Below are 17,962 nucleotides of genomic sequence, written 5' to 3' on the forward strand. Positions count from 1 at the left end.
GGGATTTCACTGGGTGTGGTGTGCTTTGATTTAATTGCGGTGTAATGGGATTTTCCTGAGTGCAGTGTGCTGTGATTTTATTTGATGCAGTGTGCTGTGATTTTATTATGTTCGGTGTGCTGTGATTTTACTGGGTGCTGTGTGGTGTGATTTTACTGGGCGCTGTGTGGTGTGATTTTACTGGGCGCTGTGTGGTGTGATTTTACTGGGCACTGTATGCTGATATTTTACTGGGTGTGGGGTGCTGTGATTTTCTTGGGTACGGTGTGCTGTGATTTTATTGGGTGTTGTGTGCTGGAATTACACTGGGTGTTGTGTGCTGGAATTACACTGGGTGTTGTGTGCTGGAATTACACTGGGTGTTGTGTGCTATGATTTTACTGGGTGTTGTGTGATGGGATTTTACTGGGTGGTGTTTTCTGGGCTTTTACTGGGTGCTGTGTAATGGGATTTTATTCGGTGCTATGTAATGGGATTTTACTGGACGCTGTGTAATGGGATTTCACTTGATGCGGTGTGCTGGGATTTTATTGGATGCGGAGTAGTCGCATTTTACTGGGTGCGGTGTGCTGTGATTTTACTGGGTGGTTTGTGCTGTGATTTTACTGGGTGCTGTGTAGTTGGATTTTACTGTGTGCTGTATGGTGGGATTTTAATGGGTGCTATTTGCTGGGATTTTACTGGGTGTTGTGTGCTGGGATTATACTGGGTGTTGTGTGCTGGGATTATACTGGGTGTTGTGTGCTGGGATTTTACTGGGGGTTGTGTGCTGGTATTTTACTGGGTGGTGTTTGCTGGGATTTTACTGGGCGCTGTGTGCTGAGATTTTACTTGGTGCTGTGTGCTGGGATTTTATTTGGTGCTGTGTGATGGGATTTTAGTGGACACTGTGTTATAGAATTCCATTGGGTACAGTATGATGTGATTTTACTGGATGCGGCATGCTGAGATTTTACTGGGTGCGGGGTGCTGTGATTTTATTGGGTACGGTGTGCTGTGATTTTACTTGGTGCTGTGTGCTGTGATTATTCTGGGTGCTGTGTGCTTGGATTTTCCTGGGTGGTGTGTGCTAGGATTTTACTGGGTGCTGTGTGCTGGGTTTTTGATGGGTACTGTGTGCTGGGTTTTTACTGGGTGCTGTGTGCTGGGATTTTACTGGGTGCTGTGTAATGGGATTTTAATGGGTGCTGTGTGCTGTGATTTTATTTGGTGCTGTGTAATGGGATTTTACTGGACGCTGTGAAATGGAATTCCATTGGGTACGGTGTGCTGTGATTTTACTGGGTGCGCTGTGCTGTGATTTTACTGGGTGCGGTGTGCTGTGATTTTACTGGGTGCGGTGTGCTGTGATTTTACTGGGTGCGGTGTGCTGTGATTTTACTGGGTGCGGTGTGCTGTGATTTTACTGGGTGCCGTGTGCTGTGATTTTACTGGGTACTGTGAGCTGTGATTTTACTGGGTGCTGTATACTGTGATTTTACTGCATGCTGTATGCTGGGATTTTAATAGGTGCTATTTTCTGGGATTTTACTGGGTGTTGTGTTCTGTGATTTTACTGGGTGCTGCGTGCTGTGATTTTACTGGGTGCTGCGTGCTGTGATTTTACTGGGTGCGGTTTGCTGTGATTTTACTGGGTGCGGTGTGCTGTGATTGTACTGGATGCGGCGTTCAGTGATTGTACTGGGTGCGGTGTGCAGTGATTTTACTGGGTGCGGTGTGCAGTGATTTTACTGGGTGCGGTGTGCAGTGATTTTACTGGGTGCGGTGTGCAGTGATTTTACTGGGTGCGGTGTGCTGTGATTTTACTGGGTATGGTGCGCAGTGATTTTACTGGGTGGGGTGTGCTGTTATTTTACTGGGTGGTGTGTGCTGTGATTTTATTGGGTGCTGTGGGCTGGGATTTTACTGGGTGCGGTGTGCTGGGATTTTACTGGGTGCGGTGTGCTGGGTTTTTACTGGGTGCGGTGAGCTGTGATGTTACTGGTTGCGGTGCGCTGTGATTTTACTGGGTGCGGTTGCTATGATTTTACTGGGTGCGGTTGCTGTGATTTTACTGGGTGCAGTTGCTGTGATTTTACTGGGTGCTTTGTGCTGTGATTTTACTGGGTGCTGTGTAGTTGGATTTTACTGTGTGCTGTATGGTGGGATTTTACTGGGTGTTGTGTGCTGGGATTATTCTGGGTGCTGTGTGCTGGGATTATACTGGGTGTTGTGTGCTGGTATTTTACTGGGTGGTGTTTGCTGGGATTTTACTGGGTGCTGTGTAATGGGATTTTAATGGGTGCTGTGTAATGGGATTTTACTGGGTGCTGTGTAATGGGATTTTACAGGGTGCTGTGTAATGGGATTTTACTGGACGCTGTGTGATGGGATTTCACTGGGTGCGTTGTTCTGGGATTTTATTGGATGCAGAGTAATGACATTTTAATGGGTGCGGTGTACTGTGATTTTATTGGGCGCGGTGTGCTGTGATTTTACTGGGTGCCGTGTGCTGTGATGATACTGTTTGCGGTGTGCTGTGATTTTACTGGGTGTGTTGTGCTGTGATTTTACTGGGTGCGGTTTGCTGTGATTTTACTGGGTGCGGTGTGCTGTGATTTTACTGGGTGCGGTGTGCTGTGATTGTACTGGATGCGGCGTGCAGTGATTGTACTGGGTGCGGTGTGCAGTGATTTTACTGGGTGCGGTGTGCTGTCATTTTACTGGGTACGGTGTGCTTTGATTTTACTGGGTGGGGTGTGCTTTGATTTTACTGGGTGGTGTGTGCTGTGATTTTATTGGGTGCTGTGGGCTGGGATTTTACTGGGTGCGGTGTGCTGTGATTTTACTGGGTGTGGTGTGCTGGGATTTTACTGGGTGCGGTGAGCTGTGATGTTACTGGTTGCGGTGCGCTGTGATTTTACTGGGTGCGGTTGCTATGATTTTACTGGGTGCGGTTGCTGTGATTTTACTGGGTGCGGTGTGCTGTTATTTTACTGGGTGCGGTGTAATGGGACTTTCCTGAGTGCAATGTGCTGTGATTTTATTTGATGCAGTGTGCTGTGATTTTATTAGGTTCGGTGTGCTGTGATTTTACTGGTTGTTGCGTAATGGGATTATACTGGGTACGGTGTGCTTTGATATTACTGGGTGCTGTGTGCTGTGAGTACTCTGGATACTGTGTTCTGCGATTTTACTGGGTGCTGTGTGCTGGGATTTTACTGGGTGCTGTGTGCTGTGATTTTACTGGGTGCCGTGTACTGGGATTTTACTGGGTGCAGTGTGCTGTAATTTTATTGGGTGCGATGTGCTGTGATTTTACTGGGTGCTGTGTGCTGTGATTTTACTGGGTGCTGTGTGCTGTGATTTTACTGGGTGCTGTGTACTGGGATTTTACTGCGTGCTGTATGCTGTGATTTTAATGGGTGCTATTTGCTGGTATTTTACTGGGTGTTGTGTGCTGTGATTTTACTGGGTTCTGTGTGCTGTGATTTTACTGGGTGCTGTGTGGTGTGATTTTACTGGGCGCTGTGTGGTGTGATTTTACTGGGCGCTGTGTGGTGTGATTTTACTGGGCGCTGTGTGCTGAGATTTTACTGGGTGCAGGGTGCTGTAATTTCATTGGGTGCGATGTGCTGTGATTATACTGGGTATGGTGTGCTGTGATTTTATTGGGTGCGGTGTGCTGTGATTTTATTGGGTGTTGTGTGCTGGAATTATACTGGGTGTTGTGTGCTGGAATTGCACTGGGTGTTGTGTGCTGGAATTATACTGGGAGTTGTGTGCTGGGATTTTACTGGGTGTTGTGTGCTATGATTTTACTGGCTGTTGTGTGATGGGATTTTACTGGGTGGTGTTTTCTGGGCTTTTACTGGGTGCTGTGTAATGGGATTTTATTCGGTGCTATGTAATGGGATTTTACTGGACGCTGTGTAATGGGATTTCACTTGATGCGGTGTGCTGGGATTTTATTGGATGCGGAGTAGTCGCATTTTACTGGGTGCGGTGTGCTGTGATTTTACTGGGTGGTTTGTGCTGTGATTTTACTGGGTGCTGTGTAGTTGGATTTTACTGTGTGCTGTATGGTGGGATTTTAATGGGTGCTATTTGCTGGGATTTTACTGGGTGTTGTGTGCTGGGATTATACTGGGTGTTGTGTGCTGGGATTATACTGGGTGTTGTGTGCTGGGATTTTACTGGGGGTTGTGTGCTGGTATTTTACTGGGTGGTGTTTGCTGGGATTTTACTGGGCGCTGTGTGCTGAGATTTTACTTGGTGCTGTGTGCTGGGATTTTATTTGGTGCTGTGTGATGGGATTTTAGTGGACACTGTGTTATAGAATTCCATTGGGTACAGTATGATGTGATTTTACTGGATGCGGCATGCTGAGATTTTACTGGGTGCGGGGTGCTGTGATTTTATTGGGTACGGTGTGCTGTGATTTTACTTGGTGCTGTGTGCTGTGATTATTCTGGGTGCTGTGTGCTTGGATTTTCCTGGGTGGTGTGTGCTAGGATTTTACTGGGTGCTGTGTGCTGGGTTTTTGATGGGTACTGTGTGCTGGGTTTTTACTGGGTGCTGTGTGCTGGGATTTTACTGGGTGCTGTGTAATGGGATTTTAATGGGTGCTGTGTGCTGTGATTTTATTTGGTGCTGTGTAATGGGATTTTACTGGACGCTGTGAAATGGAATTCCATTGGGTACGGTGTGCTGTGATTTTACTGGGTGCGCTGTGCTGTGATTTTACTGGGTGCGGTGTGCTGTGATTTTACTGGGTGCGGTGTGCTGTGATTTTACTGGGTGCGGTGTGCTGTGATTTTACTGGGTGCGGTGTGCTGTGATTTTACTGGGTGCGGTGTGCTGTGATTTTACTGGGTACTGTGAGCTGTGATTTTACTGGGTGCTGTATACTGTGATTTTACTGCGTGCTGTATGCTGGGATTTTAATAGGTGCTATTTTCTGGGATTTTACTGGGTGTTGTGTTCTGTGATTTTACTGGGTGCTGCGTGCTGTGATTTTACTGGGTGCTGCGTGCTGTGATTTTACTGGGTGCTGTGTACTGGGATTTTACGTTGTGCTGTATGCTGGGATTTTAATGGGTGCTATTTGCTGTGATTTTACTTGGTGCTGAGTGCTGGGATTTTACTGGGTGGTGTGTGCTGGGATTTTACTGGGTGGTGTGTGCTGGAATTTTACTGCGTGCTGTATGCTGGGATTTTAATAGGTGCTATTTTCTGGGATTTTACTGGGTGTTGTGTTCTGTGATTTTACTGGGTGCTGCGTGCTGTGATTTTACTGGGTGCTGTGTACTGGGATTTTACTGGGTGGTGTATGCTGGGATTTTACTGGGTGGTGTGTGCTGGGATTTTACTGGATGGTGTGTGCTGGGATTTTACTGGGTGGTGTGTGCTGGGATTTTACTGGGTGGTGTGTGCTGGAATTTTACTGTGTCCTGTGTAATGGGATTTTACTGGACGCTGTGTGATGGGATTTCACTGGGTGTGGTGTGCTTTGATTTAATTGCGGTGTAATGGGATTTTCCTGAGTGCAGTGTGCTGTGATTTTATTTGATGCAGTGTGCTGTGATTTTATTATGTTCGGTGTGCTGTGATTTTACTGGTTGTTGCATAATGGGATTTTACTGGGTGCTGTGTGCTGTGATTTTACTGGGTGCTGTGTGGTGTGATTTTACTGGGCGCTGTGTGGTGTGATTTTACTGGGCGCTGTGTGGTGTGATTTTACTGGGCACTGTATGCTGATATTTTACTGGGTGTGGGGTGCTGTGATTTTCTTGGGTACGGTGTGCTGTGATTTTATTGGGTGTTGTGTGCTGGAATTATACTGGGTGTTGTGTGCTGGAATTACACTGGGTGTTGTGTGCTGGAATTACACTGGGTGTTGTGTGCTGGAATTACACTGGGTGTTGTGTGCTATGATTTTACTGGGTGTTGTGTGATGGGATTTTACTGGGTGGTGTTTTCTGGGCTTTTACTGGGTGCTGTGTAATGGGATTTTATTCGGTGCTATGTAATGGGATTTTACTGGACGCTGTGTAATGGGATTTCACTTGATGCGGTGTGCTGGGATTTTATTGGATGCGGAGTAGTCGCATTTTACTGGGTGCGGTGTGCTGTGATTTTACTGGGTGGTTTGTGCTGTGATTTTACTGGGTGCTGTGTAGTTGGATTTTACTGTGTGCTGTATGGTGGGATTTTAATGGGTGCTATTTGCTGGGATTTTACTGGGTGTTGTGTGCTGGGATTATACTGGGTGTTGTGTGCTGGGATTATACTGGGTGTTGTGTGCTGGGATTTTACTGGGGGTTGTGTGCTGGTATTTTACTGGGTGGTGTTTGCTGGGATTTTACTGGGCGCTGTGTGCTGAGATTTTACTTGGTGCTGTGTGCTGGGATTTTATTTGGTGCTGTGTGATGGGATTTTAGTGGACACTGTGTTATAGAATTCCATTGGGTACAGTATGATGTGATTTTACTGGATGCGGCATGCTGAGATTTTACTGGGTGCGGGGTGCTGTGATTTTATTGGGTACGGTGTGCTGTGATTTTACTTGGTGCTGTGTGCTGTGATTATTCTGGGTGCTGTGTGCTTGGATTTTCCTGGGTGGTGTGTGCTAGGATTTTACTGGGTGCTGTGTGCTGGGTTTTTGATGGGTACTGTGTGCTGGGTTTTTACTGGGTGCTGTGTGCTGGGATTTTACTGGGTGCTGTGTAATGGGATTTTAATGGGTGCTGTGTGCTGTGATTTTATTTGGTGCTGTGTAATGGGATTTTACTGGACGCTGTGAAATGGAATTCCATTGGGTACGGTGTGCTGTGATTTTACTGGGTGCGCTGTGCTGTGATTTTACTGGGTGCGGTGTGCTGTGATTTTACTGGGTGCGGTGTGCTGTGATTTTACTGGGTGCGGTGTGCTGTGATTTTACTGGGTGCGGTGTGCTGTGATTTTACTGGGTGCCGTGTGCTGTGATTTTACTGGGTACTGTGAGCTGTGATTTTACTGGGTGCTGTATACTGTGATTTTACTGCATGCTGTATGCTGGGATTTTAATAGGTGCTATTTTCTGGGATTTTACTGGGTGTTGTGTTCTGTGATTTTACTGGGTGCTGCGTGCTGTGATTTTACTGGGTGCTGCGTGCTGTGATTTTACTGGGTGCTGTGTACTGGGATTTTACGTTGTGCTGTATGCTGGGATTTTAATGGGTGCTATTTGCTGTGATTTTACTTGGTGCTGAGTGCTGGGATTTTACTGGGTGGTGTGTGCTGGGATTTTACTGGGTGGTGTGTGCTGGAATTTTACTGCGTGCTGTATGCTGGGATTTTAATAGGTGCTATTTTCTGGGATTTTACTGGGTGTTGTGTTCTGTGATTTTACTGGGTGCTGCGTGCTGTGATTTTACTGGGTGCTGTGTACTGGGATTTTACTGGGTGGTGTATGCTGGGATTTTACTGGGTGGTGTGTGCTGGGATTTTACTGGGTGGTGTGTGCTGGGATTTTACTGGGTGGTGTGTGCTGGGATTTTACTGGGTGGTGTGTGCTGGGATTTTACTGGGTGGTGTGTGCTGGAATTTTACTGTGTCCTGTGTGATGGGGTTTTACTGGACGCTGTGTGATGGGATTTCACTGGGTGTGGTGTGCTTTGATTTAATTGCGGTGTAATGGGATTTTCCTGAGTGCAGTGTGCTGTGATTTTATTTGATGCAGTGTGCTGTGATTTTATTATGTTCGGTGTGCTGTGATTTTACTGGTTGTTGCATAATGGGATTTTACTGGGTGCTGTGTGCTGTGATTTTACTGGGTGCTGTGTGGTGTGATTTTACTGGGCGCTGTGTGGTGTGATTTTACTGGGCGCTGTGTGGTGTGATTTTACTGGGCACTGTATGCTGATATTTTACTGGGTGTGGGGTGCTGTGATTTTCTTGGGTACGGTGTGCTGTGATTTTACTTGGTGCTGTGTGCTGTGATTATTCTGGGTGCTGTGTGCTTGGATTTTCCTGGGTGGTGTGTGCTAGGATTTTACTGGGTGCTGTGTGCTGGGTTTTTGATGGGTACTGTGTGCTGGGTTTTTACTGGGTGCTCTGTGCTGGGATTTTACTGGGTGCTGTGTAATGGGATTTTAATGGGTGCTGTGTGCTGTGATTTTATTTGGTGCTGTGTAATGGGATTTTACTGGACGCTGTGAAATGGAATTCCATTGGGTACGGTGTGCTGTGATTTTACTGGGTGCAGTGTGCTGTGATTTTACTGGGTGCGGTGTGCTGTGATTTTACTGGGTGCGGTGTGCTGTGATTTTACTGGGTGCGGTGTGCTGTGATTTTACTGGGTGCGGTGTGCTGTGATTTTACTGGGTACTGTGAGCTGTGATTTTACTGGGTGCTGTATACTGTGATTTTACTGCGTGCTGTATGCTGGGATTTTAATAGGTGCTATTTTCTGGGATTTTACTGGGTGTTGTGTTCTGTGATTTTACTGGGTGCTGCGTGCTGTGATTTTACTGGGTGCTGTGTACTGGGATTTTACTGGGTGGTGTATGCTGGGATTTTACTGGGTGGTGTGTGCTGGGATTTTACTGGGTGGTGTGTGCTGGGATTTTACTGGGTGGTGTGTGCTGGGATTTTACTGGGTGGTGTGTGCTGGAATTTTACTGTGTCCTGTGTAATGGGATTTTACTGGACGCTGTGTGATGGGATTTCACTGGGTGTGGTGTGCTTTGATTTAATTGCGGTGTAATGGGATTTTCCTGAGTGCAGTGTGCTGTGATTTTATTTGATGCAGTGTGCTGTGATTTTATTATGTTCGGTGTGCTGTGATTTTACTGGTTGTTGCATAATGGGATTTTACTGGGTGCTGTGTGCTGTGATTTTACTGGGTGCTGTGTGGTGTGATATTACTGGGCGCTGTGTGGTGTGATTTTACTGGGCGCTGTGCGCTGAGATTTTACTGGGTGCAGGGTGCTGTAATTTCATTGGGTGCGATGTGCTGTGATTTTACTGGGTATGGTGTGCTGTGATTTTATTGGGTGCGGTGTGCTGTGATTTTATTGGGTGCGGTGTGCTGTGATTTTATTGGGTGCGGTGTGCTGGAATTATACTGGGTGTTGTGTGATGGAATTACACTGGGTGTTGTGTGCTGGAATTATACTGGGAGTTGTGTGCTGGGATTTTACTGGGTGTTGTGTGCTATGATTTTACTGGCTGTTGTGTGATGGGATTTTACTGGGTGGTGTTTTCTGGGCTTTTACTGGGTGCTGTGTAATGGGATTTTATTCGGTGCTGTGTAATGGGATTTTACTGGACGCTGTGTAATGGGATTTCACTTGGTGCGGTGTGCTGGGATTTTATTGGATGCGGAGTAGTGGCATTTTACTGGGTGCGGTGTGCTGTGATTTTACTGGGTGCTTTGTGCTGTGATTTTACTGGGTGCTGTGTAGTTGGATTTTACTGTGTGCTGTATGGTGGGATTTTAATGGGTGCTATTTGCTGGGATTTTACTGGGTGTTGTGTGCTGGGATTATTCTGGGTGCTGTGTGCTGGGATTATACTGGGTGTTGTGTGCTGGGATTATACTGGGTGTTGTGTGCTGGGATTTTACTGGGTGGTGTTTGCTGGGATCTTACTGGGTGCTGTGTAATGGGATTTTACAGGGTGCTGTGTAATGGGATTTTATTGGACGCTGTGTGATGGGATTTCATTGGGTGCGTTGTTCTGGGATTTTACTGGATGCAGAGTAATGACATTTTACTGTGTGTGGTGTACTGTGATTTTATTGGGCGCGGTGTGCTGTGATTTTACTGGGTGCCGTGTGCTGTGATGATACTGTTTGCGGTGTGCTGTGATTTTATTGGGTGGGGTGTGCTGTGATTTTACTGGGTGGTGTGTGCTGTGATTTTATTGGGTGCTGTGGGCTGGGATTTTACTGGGTGCGGTGTGCTGGGATTCTACTGGGTGCGATGTGCAGTGATTTTACTGGGTGCGGTGTGCTGTCATTTTACTGGGTGCGGTGTGCTGTGATTTTACTGGATACGGTGTGCTGTGATTTTACTGGGTCGTTGAGCTATGATTTTACTGGGTGCTGTGTGCTGTGATTTTATTGGGTGGGGTGTGCTGTGATTTTACTGGGTGGTGTGTGCTGTGATTTTATTGGGTGCTGTGGGCTGGGATTTTACTGGGTGCGGTGTGCTGGGATTCTACTGGGTGCGGTGTGCTGGGATTTTACTGGGTGCGTTGAGTTTTGATTTTACTGGGTGCTGTGAGCTGTGATTTTATTGGGTGGGGTGTGCTGTGATTTTACTGGGTACGGTGTGCTGTGATTTTATTGGATGCTGTGTGCTGGGATTTTACTGGGTGCGGTGTGCTGGGATTTTACTGGGTGCGTTGAGCTTTGATTTTACTGGGTGCTGTGTGCTATGATTTTATTGGGTGGGGTGTGCTGTGATTTTACTGGGTACGGTGTGCTGTGATTTTATTGGGTGCTGTGTGCTGGGATTTTACTGGGTGCTGTGTGCTGGGATTTTACTGGGTGCGGTGTGCTGGGATTTTACTGGGTGCGGTGTGCTGGGATTTTACTGGGTGCGGTGTGCTGGGATTTTACTGGGTGCGGTGTGCTGGGATTTTACTGGTTGCGGTGTGCTGGGATTTTATTTGGTGTTGTGTGATGGGATTTTACTGGACACTGTGTTACAGAATTCCTTTTGGTACAGTATGATGTGATTTTACTGGATGCGGCATGCTGTGATTTTACTGGAAACGGTGTGCTGTGAATTTATTGGATGCAGTGTGCTTTGATTTTATTAGGTCCGGTGTGCTGTGATTTTACTGGTCGTTGCGTAATGGGATTATACTGGATACGGTGTGCTGTGATTTTACTGGGCGCTGTGTGCTGAGATTTTACTGGGTCCAGGGTACTGTGATTTTACTGGATGCGGTGTGCTGTGATTTAACTTGGTGCTGTGTGCTGTGATTATTCTGGGTGCTCTCTGCTTTGCTTTTCCTGGGTGGTGTGTGCTGGGATTTTACTGGGTGCTGTGTGCTGGGTTTTTGATGGGTGCTGTGTGCTGGGTTTTTGATGGGTGCTGTGTGCTGGGATTTTACTGGGTGCTGTGTGCTGGGATTTTACTGGGTGCTGTGTGCTGGGATTTTACTGGGTGCTGTGTGCTGGGATTTTACTGGGTGCTGTGTAATGGGATTTTACTGGACGCTGTGAAATGGGATTCCATTGGGTACAGTGTGCTGTAATTTTACTGGGTGTGTTGTGCTGTGATTTTACTAGGTGCGGTATGCTGTGAATTTACTGGGTGCGATGTGCCGTGATTTTACTGGGTGCGGTGAGCTGTGATGTTACTGGTTGCGGTGCGCTGTGATTTTACTGGGTGCGGTTGCTGTGATTTTACTGGGTGCGGTTGCTGTGATTTTACTGGGTGCGGTTGCTATGATTTTACTGGGTGCGGTGTGCTGTTATTTTACTGGGTGCGGTGTAATGGGATTTTCCTGAGTGCAATGTGCTGTGATTTTATTTGATGCAGTGTGCTGTGATTTTATTAGGTTCGGTGTGCTGTGCTTTTACTGGTTGTTGCGTAATGGGATTATACTGGGTATGGTGTGCTGTGATATTACTGGGTGCTGTGTGCTGTGAGTACTCTGGATACTGTGTTCAGCGATTTTACTGGGTGCTGTGTGCTGGGATTTTACTGGGTGCTGTGTAATGGGATTTTAATGGGTGCTGTGTGCTGTGATTTTACTGGGTGCGGTGAACTGTGATGTTACTGGTTGCGGTGCGCTGTGATTGTACTGGGTGCGGTTGCTGTGATTTTACTGGGTGCGGTGTGCTGTTATTTTACTGGGTGCGGTGTAATGGGATTTTCCTGAGTGCAGTGTGCTGTGATTTTATTTGATGCAGTGTGCTGTGATTTTATTTGATGCAGTGTGCTGTGATTTTATTTGATGCAGTGTGCTGTGATTTTATTTGATGCAGTGTGCTGTGATTTTATTTGATGCAGTGTGCTGTGATTTTATTTGATGCAGTGTGCTGTGATTTTATTAGGTTCGGTGTGCTGTGATTTTACTGGGTGCAGTGTGCTGTGATTTTATTTGGTGCGATGTGCTGTGATTTTACTGGGTGCTGTGTGCTGTGATTTTACTGGGTGCTGTGTACTGGGATTTTACTGCGTGTTGTATGGTGGGTTTTTAATGGGTGCTATTTGCTTGGATTTTACTGGGTGTTGTGTGCTGTGATTTTACTGGGTGTTGTGTGCTGTGATTTTACTGGCGCTGTGTACTGGGATTTTACTGGGTGCTGTATGCTGGGATTTTAATGGGTGCTATTTGCTGTGATTTTACTTGGTGCTGTATGCTGGGATTTTACTGGGTGGTGTGTGCTGGGAATTTACTGGTTGGTGTGTGCTGTAATTTTATGTGTGCTGTGTAATGGGATTTTACTGGACGCTGTGTGATGGGATTTCACTGGGTGTGGTGTGCTGTGATTTCATTGGGTGCGGTGTAATGGGATTTTACTGCGTGTGGTGTGCTGTGATTTTATTGGGTACGGTGCGCTGTGATTTTACTGGGTGCGGTGAGCTGTGATTTTACTGGGTGCGGTGCGCTGTGATTTTACTGTGTGCGGTGCGCTATGATTTTACTGGGTGCTGTGTGCTGTGAGTAGTCTGGATACTGTGTGCTGGGATTTTACTGGGTGCTGTGTAATGTGATTTTAATGGGTGCTGTGTGCTGTGATTTTATTTGGTGCTGTGTAATGGGATTTTACTGGACGCTTTGAAATGGGATTCCATTGGGTACGGTGTGCTGTGATTTTACTGGGTGCGGTGTGCTGTTATTTTACTGGGTGCGGTGTGCTGTGATTTTACTGGGTGTGCTGTATGCTGTGATTTTACTGGGTGCTGTGTACTGGGATTTTACTGGGTGCAGTGTGCTGTAATTTTAATGGGTGCAGTGTGCTGTGATTTTAGTGGGTGCTGTATGCTGTGATTTTACTGGGTGCTGTGTGCTGTGATTTTACTGGGTGTTGTGTACTGGGATTTTACTGCGTGCTGTATGCTGGGATTTTACTGCGTGCTATTTGCTGGGTTTTTACTGTGTGTTGTGTGCTGGGATTTTACTGGGTGTCGTGTGCTGTAATTTTACTGGACGGTGTTTGCTGGGATTTTACTGGGTGCTGTGTAATGGGGTTTTACAGGGTGCTGTGTAATGGGATTTTACTGGACGCTGTGTGATGGGATTTTACTGGGTGTTGTGTGCTGTGATTTTATTGGGTGCAGTGTGCTGTGATTTTATTGGGTGCGGTGTGCTGTGATTTTATTGGGTGCAGTGTGCTGTGATTTTACTGGGTCCTGTGTGCTGGGATTTTATTGGGTTTAGTGTGCTTGCATTTTACTGGGTTCTGTGTGCTGGAATTATACTGGGTGTTGTGTGCTGGAATTACACTGGGTGTTGTGTGCTGGAATTATACTGGGAGTTGTGTGCTGGGATTTTACTGGGTGTTGTTTGCTATGATTTTACTGGGTGTTGTGTGATGGGATTTTACTGGGTTGTGTTTGCTGGGCTTTTACTGGGTGCTGTGTAATGGGATTTTACTAGGTGTGGTGTGCTTTGATTTCATTGGGTGTGGTGTAATAGGATTTTACTGCGTGTGGTGTGCTGTGATTTTACTGGGTGTGGTGTGCTTTGATTTTACTGGGTGTGGTGCGCTGTGATTTTACTGGGTGTGGTGTGCTGTGATTTTACTAGGTGCGGTATGCTGTGAATTTACTGGGTGCGATGTGCCGTGATTTTACTGGGTGCAGTGAGCTGTGATGTTACTGGTTGCGGTGCGCTGTGATTTTACTGGGTGCGGTTGCTGTGATTTTACTGGTTGTTGCGTAATGGGATTATACTGAGTAAGGTGTGCTGTGATATTACTGGGTGCTGTGTGCTGTGAGTACTCTGGATACTGTGTTCTGCGATTTTACCGGGTGCTGTGTGCTGGGATTTTACTGGGTGCTGTGTAATGGGATTTTAATGGGTGCTGTGTGCTGTGATTTTAGTTGGTGCTGTGTAATGGGATTTTACTGGACGCTGTGAAATGGGATTCCATTGGTATGGTGTGCTGTGATTTTACTAGGTGCGGTGTGATGTGATTTTACTGGGTGCTGTGTGCTGTGATTTTACTGGGTGCTGTGTGCTGTGATTTTACTGGGTGCTGTGTACTGGGATTTTACTGGGTGCAGTGTGCTGTAATTTTATTGGGTGCGATGTGCTGTGATTTTACTGGGTGTTGTGTACTGGGATTTTACTGCGTGCTGTATGCTGTGATTTTAATGGGTGCTATTTGCTGGGATTTTACTGGGTTCTGTGTGCTGTGATTTTACTGGGTTCTGTGTGCTGTGATTTTACTGGGTGCTGTGTACTGGGATTTTACTGCGTGCTGTATGCTGGGATTTTACTGGGTGCAGTGTGGTGTAATTTCATTGGGTGCGATGTGCTGTGATTTTACTGGGTGCTGTGAGCTGTGATTTTACTGGGTGCTGTATACTGGGATTTTACTGCGTGCTGTATGCTGGGATTTTATTAGGTGCTATTTGCTGGGATTTTACTGGGTGTTGTGTTCTGTGATTTTACTGGGTGCTGTGTGCTGTGATTTTACTGGGTGCTGTGTACTGGGATTTTACTGGGTGCTGTATGCTGGGTTTTTAATGGGTGCTGTATGCTGGGTTTTTAATGGGTGCTATTTGCTGTGATTTTACTTGGTGCTGACTGCTGGGATTTTACTGGGTGGTGTGTGCTGGGATTTTACTGGGTGGTGTGTGCTGGATTTTACTGTGTGCTGTGTAATGGGATTTTACTGTACGCTGTGTGATGGGATTTCACTGGGTGTGGTGTGCTTTGATTTCATTGGGTGTGGTGTAATAGGATTTTACTGGGTGTGGTGTGCTGTGATTTTACTGGGTGTGGTGTGCTTTGATTTTACTAGGTGTGGTGCGCTGTGATTTTACTGGGTGTGGTGTGCTGTGATTTTACTAGGTGCGGTATGCTGTGAATTTACTGGGTGCGATGTGCCGTGATTTTACTGGGTGCAGTGAGCTGTGATGTTACTGGTTGCGGTGCGCTGTGATTTTACCGGGTGCGGTTGCTGTGATTTTACTGGGTGCGGTGTGCTGTTATTTTACTCGATGCGGTGTAATGGGATTTTCCTGAGTGCAATGTGCTGTGATTTTATTTGATGCAGTGTGCTGTGATTTTATTAGGTTCGGTGTGCTGTGATTTTACTGGTTGTTGCGTAATGGGATTATACTGGGTACGGTGTGCTGTGATATTACTGGGTGCTGTGTGCTGTGAGTACTCTGGATACTGTGTTCTGCGATTTTACTGGGTGCTGTTTGCTGGGATTTTACTGGGTGCTGTGTAATGGGATTTTATTGGGTGCTGTGTGCTGTGATTTTAGTTGGTGCTGTGTAATGGGATTTTACTGGACGCTGTGAAATGGGATTCCATTGGTATGATGTGCTGTGATTTTACTAGGTGCGGTGTGATGTGATTTTACTGGGTGCTGTGTGCTGTGATTTTACTGGGTGCTGTGTGCTGTGATTTTACTGGGTGCTGTGTACTGTGATTTTACTGGGTGCAGTGTGCTGTAATTTTATTGGGTGCGATGTGCTGTGATTTTACTGGGTGCTGTGTGCTGTGATTTTACTGGGTGCTGTGTACTGGGATTTTACTGCTTGCTGTATGCTGTGATTTTAATGGGTGCTATTTGCTGGGATTTTACTGGGTGTTGTGTGCTGTGATTTTACTGGGTTCTGTGTGCTGTGATTTTACTGGGTTCTGTGTGCTGTGATTTTACTGGGTTCTGTGTGCTGTGATTTTACTGGGTGCTGTGTACTGGGATTTTACTGCTTGCTGTATGCTGGGATTTTGATGGGTGCTATTTGCTGGGATTTTACTGGGTGTTGTGTGCTGTGATTTTACTGGGTGCTGTGTGCTGTGATTTTACTGGGTGCTGTATGCTGGGATTTTAATGGGTGTTATTTGCTGTGATTTTACTTGGTGCTATTTGCTGGGATTTTACTGGGTGTTGTGTGCTGGGAATTTACTGGGTGGTGTGTTCTGGAATTTTACTGTGTGCTGTGTAATAGGATTTCACTGGACGCTGTGTGATGGGATTTCATTGGGTGTGGTGTGCTTTGATTTCATTGGGTGCGGTGTAATGGGATTTTACTGGGTGTGGTGTGCTTTGATTTTACTGGGTGCGGTGCGCTGTGATTTTACTGGGTGCGGTGCGCTGTGATTTTACTGGGCGCTGTGTGGTGTGATTTTACTGGGCGCTGTGTGGTGGGATTTTATTTGGTGCTGTGTGATGGGATTTTACTGGACACTGTGTTATAGAATTCCATTGGGTACAGTATGATGTGATTTTACTGGATGCGGCATGCTGTGATTTTACTGGAAACGGTGTGCTGTGATTTTATTGGATGCAGTGTGCTTTGATTTTATTAGGTCCGGTGTGCTGTGATATTACTGGTCGTTGCGTAATGGGATTATACTGGGTACGGTGTGCTGTGATTTTACTGGGTGCTGTGTGGTGTGATTTTACTGGGCGCAGTGTGGTGTGATTTTACTGGGCGCTGTATGCTGAGATTTTACTGGGTGCGGGGTGCTGTGATTTTCTTGGGTATGGTGTGCTGTGATTTTACTTGGTGCTGTGTGCTGTGATTATTCTGGGTGCTGTGTGCTTGGATTTCCCTGGGTGGTGTGTGCTAGGATTTTACTGGGTGCTGTGTGCTGGGTTTTTGATGGGTACTGTGTGCTGGGTTTTTACTGGGTGCTGTGTAATGGGATTTTAATGGGTGCTGTGTGCTGTGATTTTATTTGGTGCTGTGTAATGGGATTTTACTGGACGCTGTGAAATGGGATTCCATTGGGTACGGTGTGCTGTGATTTTACTGGGTGCGGTGTGCTGTGATTTTACTGGGTGCGGGTGCTGTGATTTTACTGGGTGCGGGTGCTGTGATTTTACTGGGTGCAGTGGGCTGTGATTTTACTGGGTACTGTGAGCTGTGATTTTACTGGGTGCTGTATACTGTGATTTTACTGCGTGCTGTATGCTGGGATTTTAATAGGCGCTATTTTCTGGGATTTTACTGGGTGTTGTGTTCTGTGATTTTACTGGGTGCTGCGTGCTGTGATTTTACTGGGTGCTGTGTACTGGGATTTTACTGGGTGCTGTATGCTGGGATTTTAATGGGTGCTATTTGCTGTGATTTTACTTGGTGCTTAGTGCTGGGATTTTACTGGGTGGAGTGTGCTGGGATTTTACTGGGTGGTGTGTGCTGGAATTTTACTGTGTCCTGTGTAATGGGATTTTACTGTACGCTGTGTGATGGGATTTCACTGGGTGTGGTGTGCTTTGATTTCATCGCGGTGTAATGGGATTTTCCTGAGTGCAGTGTGCTGTGATTTTATTTGATGCAGTGTGCTGTGATTTTATTAGGTTCGGTGTGCTGTTATTTTACTGGTTGTTGCGTAATGGGATTATACTGGGTACGGTGTGCTGTGATTTTACTGGGTGCTGTGTGGTGTGATTTTACTGGGTGCTGTGTGGTGTGATTTTACTGGGCGCTGTGTGCTGAGATTTTACTGGGTGCAGGGTGCTGTAATTTCATTGGGAGCGATGTGCTGTGATTTTACTGGGTATGGTGTGCTGTGATTTTATTGGGTGCGGTGTGCTGTGATTTTATTGGGTGCGGTGTGCTGGAATTATACTGGGTGTTGTGTGCTGGAATTATACTGGGTGTTGTGTGCTGGAATTATACTGGGTGTTGTGTGCTGGAATTATACTGGGTGTTGTGTGCTGGAATTACACTGGGTGTTGTGTGCTGGAATTATACTGGGAGTTGTGTGCTGGGATTTTACTGGGTGTTGTGTGCTATGATTTTACTGGGTGTTGTGTGATGGGATTTTACTGGGTGGTGTTTTC

Source organism: Carcharodon carcharias, chromosome 9, assembly GCF_017639515.1.
Source record: "Carcharodon carcharias isolate sCarCar2 chromosome 9, sCarCar2.pri, whole genome shotgun sequence".
Lineage (NCBI taxonomy): Eukaryota > Metazoa > Chordata > Chondrichthyes > Lamniformes > Lamnidae > Carcharodon > Carcharodon carcharias.